Consider the following 9632-nt stretch of genomic DNA (forward strand, 5'->3'; position numbering starts at 1 on the left):
GTTCCAAGCAAGCAAAAGCAATTAATACAGTGAAGTGGGTACATATTAAGGGACCAATGATACAATATTTGTACCTATAGTTCTAACACCCTGTATAGTTCGTTGGCAGTAGTAAGCGGTGACGAGATGGACTCAGAACGATAGTGTGGCAAGATGTGTTGGCACAGGTCCTTTCTGTTGGACAATACCATGGGAAGGTTGTAGGATTGGTCCTTTGATTCTGACGAGCAAACAGATGACAACAGCTGAAATCCGGCCAGAGTCTGTCGCGTACATATTACTGGAGGCCAGGTTAATATCTGGAGTTGTAATGCAATATTTATCACTCTTTCTGCCCGTGCTCATGATGGACATCAGTTTTGAGAAGAATGAAAGTTTAGTCATTGGATACCCCTCATGTAGCGTACCTCTCCACAAAGATTGGTAAGTATTGGACTGTTATTTTATCCGTGTTTGATATTGTTGATCTCTGTGGATGTTATTCAGTTAGCGATTGTTGATGGAGAACGCAACTAGGCACAAATGCTATTTTCTTAACTTCATTTTACCGGCATTCAAACAATCAAGCCCGTCCTATTGATGTCTGTATTTCTTTTACTGCAATATCATACTCATCAGCATACTATTGTCAGCTCCTACACTGCATAATAATATTTGAGTAGTTATTGTCACTTTATAAGCTTTGTGGACGTTTTTAATAACGTAGAAAAATGTACTACTGTGCAACAGCTGGTAACATACAAAGAGAAAGTCATACGCGCTTAATTTACTTCCTGAGAACCTCGTTTCGCCTAGTTTTCTTCCTCCTACATTGGGAGAATGTGAACATGCTGATGTTTTGTTGTGGTCTTCAGTCCGAACACTTATTTGATGCAGCTCTCCATGCTACTATATTACTGTATCCTGTGCAAGCCTCTTCATATCCGAGTAACTACTGCAACCTACTTCCTTCTCAATCCGCTTACTGTATTCATCTCTTGGTCTCCCTCTACGATTTTTATCCCCCGCACTTTCCACTAGTACTAAAGTTGTGATTGCTTGGTCTCTCAGAATGTGTCCTACCAACCGATTCCTTCTTCAAGTCAGGCTGTGCCTCAAATTTCTTTTCTCCCTGATTTTATGCAGTACTTTCTAATTAGTTACGACACCTACCCATCTCTTCTGTAGCACCACATTTCAAAAGATTCTATTCTCTTCTTGTCTGAACTGTTTATAACCCATGTTTCCCTTCGATGCATGGCTACACCCCATACAAACACTTTCACAAAAGACTTCTTGACACTTAAATCTTTACTCGATGTTAACGTATTTCCCTTCTTCAGAAAAGCTTTTCTTGCCACTACCAGACTACATTTTATATCCTCTCTACTTCAACCGTCATCAATCATTTTGCTACCAAAATGGTACTGAAACAGAGGATGACAGACTAAAGGCCGAAATACTAAATGTCTTTTTCCAAAGCTGTTTCACAGAGGAAGACTGCACTGTAGTTCCTTCTCTAGATTGTCGCACAGATAACAAAATGGTAGATATCGAAATAGACGACAGAGGGGTAGAGAAACAATTAAAATCGCTCAAAAGAGGAAAGGCTGCTGGACCTGATGGGACACCAGTTCGATTTTACACAGAGTACGCGAAGGAACTTGCCCCCCTTCTTGCAGCGGTGTACCATAGGTCTCTAGAAGAGCGTAGCGTTCCAAAGGATTGGAAAAGGGCACAGGTCATCCGCGTTTTCAAGAAGGGACGTTCTAACAGATGTGCAGAACTATAGACCTATATCTCTAACGTCGATCAGTTGTAGAATTTTGGAACACGTATTATGTTCGAGTATAATGACTTCTCTGGAGACTAGAAATCTACTCTGTAGGTATCAGCATGGGTTTCGAAAAAGACGGTCGTGTGAAACCCAGCTCGCGCTATTCGTTCACGAGACTCAGGGGCCATAGACATGTGTTCACAGGTAGATGCCGTGTTTCTTGACTTCCGCAAGGCGTTCGATACAGTTCCCCACTTCCCCACAGTCGTTTAATGAACAAAGTAAGAGCATATGGACTATCAGACCAATTGTGTGATCGGATTGAAGAGTTCCTAGATAACAGAACGCAGCATGTCATTCTCAATGGAGAGAAGTCTTCCGAAGTTAGATTTCAGGTGTGCCGCAGGGCAGTGTCATAGGACCGTTCCTATTCACAATATACATAAATGACCTTGTGGATGACATCGGACGTTCACTGAGGCTTTTTGCGGATGATACTGTGGTGTATCGAGAGGTTGTAACAATGGAAAATTGTACTGAAATGCAGGAGGATCTGCAGCGAATTGACGCATGGTGCAGGGAATGACAATTGAATCTCAATGTAGACAAGTGTAATGTGCTGCGAATACATAGAAAGATAGGTCCCTTATCATTTAGCTAGAAAATAGCAGGTCAGCAACTGGAAGCAGTTAATTCCATAAATTATCTGGGAGTGCGCATTAGGAGTGATTTAAAATGGAATGATCATATAAAGTTGATCGTCGGTAAAGCAGATGCCAGACTGAGATTCATTGGAAGAATCCTAAGGAAATGCAATCCAAAAACAATGGAAGTAGGTTACAGTACGCTTGTTCGCCCACTGCTTGAATACTGCTCAGCAGTGTGGGATCCGTGCCAGATGGGGTTGATAGAGGAGATAGAGAAGATCCAACGGAGAGCAGCGCGCTTCGTTACAGGATCATTTAGTAATCGCGAAAGCGTTACGGAGATGATAGATAAACCCCAGTGGAAGACTCTGCAGGAGAGACGCTCAGTAGCTCGGTACGAGCTTTTGTTAAAGTTTCGAGAACATAGCTACACCGAAGAGTCAAGCAGTATATTGTTCCCTCCTACGTATATCTTGCGAAGAGACCACGAGGATAAAATCAGTGAGATTTGAGCACACACAGAAGCATACCGACAATCCTTCTTTCCACGAACAATACGACACTGGAATAGAAGGGAGAACCGATAGAGGTACTCAGGCTACCCTCCGCCACACACCGTCAGGTGGATTGCGGAGTATGGATGTAGATGTAGATGTAGATAGCAAAACTAATCTACTACGTTAGTGTCTCATTTCTTGATCTAATTCCCTCATCATCACCTGATTTAATTCCATTATCATCGTTGCGCTTTTATTGATGTTCATCTTATGACCTCCTTTCAAGACACTGTCCATTCCGTTTAACTGATCTTCCAAGTCGTTTGCTGTATCTGGCAGAATCACAGTTTATCGGCAAACTTCGAAGTTCTTAATTCTTCTCCCTGAACTTTATTTCCTGCTCCAAATTTTTCTTTTGTTTCCTTTACTGCTTGCTCAAAGTACAGATTGAATAATATAGGGGATAGGTGGCAACACTATCTCACTCCCTTCTCAACCACTGTTTAACTTTCATGCCTCTCGACTCTTATAACTGCCATCTGGTTTCCGTGAAAGTTGTAAATAGCCTTTCGCTCCGTGTATTTTACCCCTCAGAATTTCAAGGAGAGTATTGTAGTTAACAATGTCAAAAGCTTTCTCTAACTCTGCAAATGCTGTAAATGTTGGTTTGCCATTCCTTAACCTATCTTATATGAGATGTCGTAGTCTCATTACTGCCTCGCGTGTTCCTACATTTCTCCGGAATCCGAACTAATCGTCTCCACGGTCGGCTTCTACCAGTATCTCCATTCTTCCGTAAAGAATTATTCTGCAACAATGATGTATTAAACTGACTCTTTGGTAATTTTCACACTTGTGAAGAACTGCTTTCTTTGGAATTGGAATTATTATATTCTGTAAGTCTGAGGGTATTTCACCTGTCTCATACATCTTGTTCTCCAGATGGAAGAGTTTCGTCATGCCTGGCTGTCACAAGGCTGTCTGTAGTTCTAATGGAATGTTGTCTACTCTGGGGCCTTGTTTTGACTTAGGTCTTTCAGTGCTCTATCAAATTCTTCACGCAGGAACAATATTGCGTTCCTTCTCACTTTTGTCTACCTCTTCTTCCATTTCCATAATCGTGGCCTCAAGTACGTAGCCCTTATATAGACCCTCTGTTAATTCCTTCCACCTTTCAGCTTTCCCTTTATTGTCTCCATTTGAGCTCTTGATATTCTTACAGGAGGTACTCTTTTCCGTAAAGGTCTCTTTAATTTTCCTGTAGGCGATATCTAGTGATATATGCTTCTAAATCCTAACGTTTGTCCTGTAGCCAGTCCTGCTTAGTCATTTTGCATTTCCTGTCAATATCATTTTTAGACTTTTCATTCCCTTTCTAGTGCTTCATTTACTGCATTTTCATATTTTATCCTTTATTGAATTAAACTCATCTCTTGTGTCACCCACGGATTTCTACTAGCCCTCCTCTTTTTACCTACTTGATCCTCTGCTGCCTTCACTACTTCCTCTCTCAAAGTTACCCATTCTTCTGACTCTGTATTCCTTTCCCCCGTTCTTGCCAATCGTTCCCTAATGCTCCCCTGAAACTCTCTACAACCTCCGGTTCTTTCAGTTTATTCAGGTCCCATCTAATTAAATTCCTCCTTTTTTGCTATTTCTTTAGTTTTAATCTGTAGTTCATAACCAAGAAATTGTGACCAGAGTCCACATCTGCCCTGTAAATGTCTTACGATTTAAAATCCGGTTCCTAAATATCTGTTGTACCATTATACACTGAAGCGGCAAAGAAACTGGTATAGGCAGGCTGATTCAAATACAGGGATATGTAAACAGGCAGAACAAGGCGCTGTGGTCGTTAACATCTATATAAGAAAACAAGGGACTGGCGCAGTTGCTAGATCAGTTATTGCTGCTAAAATGGCAGGTTATCAAGATTTAAGTGAGTCGCACGAGCGACGGGACACAGCACTACCGAGATAACGATGAAATGAGGATTTTCCTTTACGACCATTTCACGAGTGTACCGTTAATATCAGCAGTTCGGTAAAACATCAAATTTCCGACATTGCTGCGGCTGGAAAAAAATCCTGCAAGAACGGGACCAACAATAACTGAAGAGAGTCGTTCAGCGTGAAGAAGTGCAACCTTTCGGCAAATTGCTGCAGATTTCACTGATGGAGCCTCAACAGCGTGCGAACAATTCAACGAAACATCATCGATATGGGCTTTCAGAGCCGAAGGTCCACTTGTATAACCTTGATGACTGTACGACACTAAACTCTGCGCCTTGCCTAGGTCCGTTAACATCGACATTGCCTGTTGATGACTGGAAACATGTTGCCTGGTCGGACTAGTATCGTATGAAATTATATGGAGAGGATGGTCGTGTACGTGTATGAAGACAACCTCATAAATCCATGGACCCTGCATGTCAGCAGGGGATTGTTCAAGCTGGTGGATGTCTGTAATGATGTGGGGCGTGTGCAGTTGGAGTGATATGGGACCCCTGATACGTCTATATACGACTCTGACAGGTGACACGTACGTAAGGAGCGTGTCTGATCACTTGCATCCATTCGTATGCATTGCGCATTCCGCTGGACTTGGGCGTTTGCAGCAGGACAATGCTACACACCACAGGTACATAATTGCTACAGAGTGGATCCAGGAACAGTCTTCTGAGTTTAAACACTGCCGGTGGCCACTAAACTCCCCAGACGTGAACATTATTGAATATCTGTGGGATGCCTTTGCCGGCCGCGGTGGCCGAGCGGTTCTAGGCGCTACAGTCTGGAACCGCGAGACCGCTACGGTTGCAGGTTCGAATCCTGCCTCGGGCATGGGTGTGTGTGATGTCCTTAGGTTAGTTAGGTTGAAGTAGTTCTAAGTTCTAGAGGACTGATGACCTCAGAAGTTAAGTCTCAGAGCCATTTGAACCATTTTTTGGGATGCCTTTCAGCATGCTGTTCTGAAGAGATCTCCATCCCTCGTACTGTTACGACTTTATGGCCTGCCCTGCAAGATTCATGGTGTCATTTCCCTCCAGCAATACTTCAGACATTAGTTGAGTCCATGCCATATCGTGCTGCGGCACTTCTGCGTTCTCGTAGGGACCCTACATGATAATAGGCACGTGTACCACTTTCTTTGGCTCACGCAGTCTTCAACGAAACATAATGAAATAAATGTTGGTATATCATAGTTTCAAATTAAATCATCTTCAAGAATCAAGTTAAGTAAAAATACCAAATCCTGAGTCAATGAATGTACAATGTACAGTGCCCAAGAACGGGAGCCAGAGAATGAAAACTACAGTTAAATACACTCCTGGAAATTGAAATAAGAACACCGTGAATTCATTGTCCCAGGAAGGGGAAACTTTATTGACACATTCCTGGGGTCAGATACATCACATGATCACACTGACAGAACCACAGGCACATAGACACAGGCAACAGAGCATGCACAATGTCGGCACTAGTACAGTGTATATCCACCTTTCGCAGCAATGCAGGCTGCTATTCTCCCATGGAGACGATCGTAGGGATGCTGGATGTAGTCCTGTGGAACGGCTTGCCACGCCATTTCCACCTGGCGCCTCAGTTGGACCAGCGTTCGTGCTGGACGTGCAGACCGCGTGAGACGACGCTTCATCCAGTCCCAAACATGCTCAATGGGGGACAGATTCGGAGATCTTGCTGGCCAGGGTAGTTGACTTACACCTTCTAGAGCACGTTGGGTGGCACGGGATACATGCGGACGTGCATTGTCCTGTTGGAACAGCAAGTTCCCTTGCCGGTCTAGGAATGGTAGAACGATGGGTTCGATGACGGTTTAGATGTACCGTACACTATTCAGTGTCCCCTCGACGATCACCAGTGGTGTACGGCCAGTGTAGGAGATCGCTCCCCACACCATGATGCCGGGTGTTGGCCCTGTGTGCCTCGGTCGTATGCAGTCCTGATTGTGGCGCTCACCTGCACGGCGCCAAACACGCATACGACCATCATTGGCACCAAGGCAGAAGCGACTCTCATCGCTGAAGACGACACGTCTCCATTCGTCCCTCCATTCACGCCTGTCGCGACACCACTGGAGGCGGGCTGCACGATGTTGGGGCGTGAGCGGAAGACGGCCTAACGGTGTGCGGGACCGTAGCCCAGCTTCATGGAGACGGTTGCGAATGGTCCTCGCCGATACCCCAGGAGCAACAGTGTCCCTAATTTGCTGGGAAGTGGCGGTGCGGTCCCCTACGGCACTGCGTAGGATCCTACGGTCTTGGCGTGCATCCGTGCGTCGCTGCGGTCCGGTCCCAGGTCGACGGGCACGTGCACCTTCCGCCGACCACTGGCGACAACATCGATGTACTGTGGAGACCTCACGCCCCACGTGTTGAGGAATTCGGCGGTACGTCCACCCGGCCTCCCGCATGCCCACTATACGCCCTCGCTCAAAGTCCGTCAACTGCACATACGGTTCACGTCCACGCTGTCGCGGCATGCTACCAGTGTTAAAGACTGCGATGGAGCTCCGTATGCCACGGCAAACTGGCTGACACTGACGGCGGCGGTGCACAAATGCTGCGCAGCTAGCGCCATTCGACGGCCAACACCGCGGTTCCTGGTGTGTCCGCTGTGCCGTGCGTGTGATCATTGCTTGTACAGCCCTCTCGCAGTGTCCGGAGCAAGTATGGTGGGTCTGACACACCGGTGTCAATGTGTCCTTTTTTCCATTTCCAGGAGTGTAGTATCGAGCTGATGGTGTATAATTCAAAAGAACAATGCCCGCTGAAGGCTAACGTCTGAAGTTACATGATTCTTTTTGATGAATAATAAAAGGTCAATCAGTATGCAAGAAAAGAATACAAATAATAATAATAATTTAAACTTTTATTAAACCCAAAAATTTTAAAAGTGCTTTGAGCATAAACGTTCCATGTCATTGAATAACTGTTATTAGAATTACGTTATATTGTAGCTTACGTCTCATTAAGAACTTGGTATTAAACGAAGTATTACGAAATTTATGTTATTCGATTTGAGCTGCTTCTCATGAACATTGTGAAGTTGCTATATAAGAGCTGTTTTCTGAATAACAGGCAGAAGTTAATTTATCATGGATACGGAAAAGTATATCAGCTGTAATATACTGATGCTGCACGTATACCAAGAATGCAATTGCAAATGAGTTGAAAACTTGAAACTTCTTATTCAGAAGTAGTGAGCCGAAAAATTCTTATTTAAAAATCTAGGAGACACGGTACAGGAAAAGAAGGGGTATAACAAACTGGCTACGAAACGACGTTGGAAGAATTTTGCCCTAATCGCGAAAGGAAAACTACTGCGCAAGAACTTGGTAAGAAAATAAAAGAAATTTTACGTACATTTAACGAAACACGTGGATCGAAAACATGACTCGTAGATAAATTGTAACGACTTTGTAACATTTGTCTAACCTTCCGAGGTCAGTCACATCGTTGTATCATTACTTACGTATATTAATTTAAAAAAAAGGCTAGAGTGTACGCTCTGCTTTAAACAGCAGGATGTGCAAATGTTGACTATCAAAACAGATCTGCAGTGTTTTCAAGCAGACAAGTTTTATCCTAGTTTCCCATTCGTGAGTGCTCATATGCAGAAAGAAAATTACATTTCTTACTTCACCTAAGAACTTCGTGTACTCCGTATTTATGAAAGTTATAAAAGTGTCCAATAATCTTTCAGGAGAGTGTATTGGCGCAATAAATATTTGTGCGGAAACTAATACTTGTTGAGATGTACGCCATTTTATTTGAATCGAGAACCGTCAGCATTCATTAGCGTGGGCTCCCTTTCTGTTGTACAATGTTCATGTCTTATTGTTTGTGTTCGGGTGCCTAGTTAGTTTACTGACTTCGACGCTGTTGCCTGACGTAGAACTTAAAATGGCTGTCACGGCATTCTGCTACGGCTCGGCTAACGGCGTTAACTGACATGAATGTGCCATTTACGACGCACGACATGCTTAACGCCGCATTAAACCTGAAAAAGAAAAGTTTATCCAGTTGTTCCAGTGACTTTCACATTCGCAGGAATTTTAGCAAGAAGGACAAGCGATGGTGCTAGACCTCGTATGTCAGTTCTGCAATACCAGTTGCTTTATCCACACAATGTTCCTCTATCCATTTCATATGCAAACTCTCAGTCCCCAGGACAATCATGTCAGATAAAAGTTCTGCCAATGAATTCTTAGACGAAGCACTGAAGATCCGAAGTTCACGGCTTGTATTTTATTTACGGCCGGCCGCGGTGGCCGAGCGGTTCTAGGCGCTTCAGTCTGGAAACGCGAGACTGCTACGGTCGCAGGTTCGAATCCTGCCTCGGGCATGCATGTGTGTGATGTCCTTTGGTTAGTTAGGTTTAAGTAGTTCTAAGTTCTAGGGGACTGCTGACCTCAGATGTTAAGTCCCATAGTGCTCAGAGCCATTTGATTCTTTTTTTTTTATTTACGAACGAGACAGGAGTCACACAGAGTGGGATAATAAATTATCTTATTATCGATGTATAGGCAGATACAAATCCTCGAGTGATCTTAGAAACAAGGTACCAGAGTCACTTTAGTGTTAATGGGTGGGGCAATATTTGTTCATGACTAACTCCGCTTGTACGAAATACTAAGTGCCGATATAAATTTCTGCAGGAGAACGTTATCCTCTGAATTCCTTCGATGTCTCCCTTTAATCTTACTCTATGG

The sequence above is a fragment of the Schistocerca nitens genome, chromosome 5, assembly GCF_023898315.1.
Source record: "Schistocerca nitens isolate TAMUIC-IGC-003100 chromosome 5, iqSchNite1.1, whole genome shotgun sequence".
In the NCBI taxonomy this organism is placed as follows: Eukaryota; Metazoa; Arthropoda; class Insecta; order Orthoptera; family Acrididae; genus Schistocerca; species Schistocerca nitens.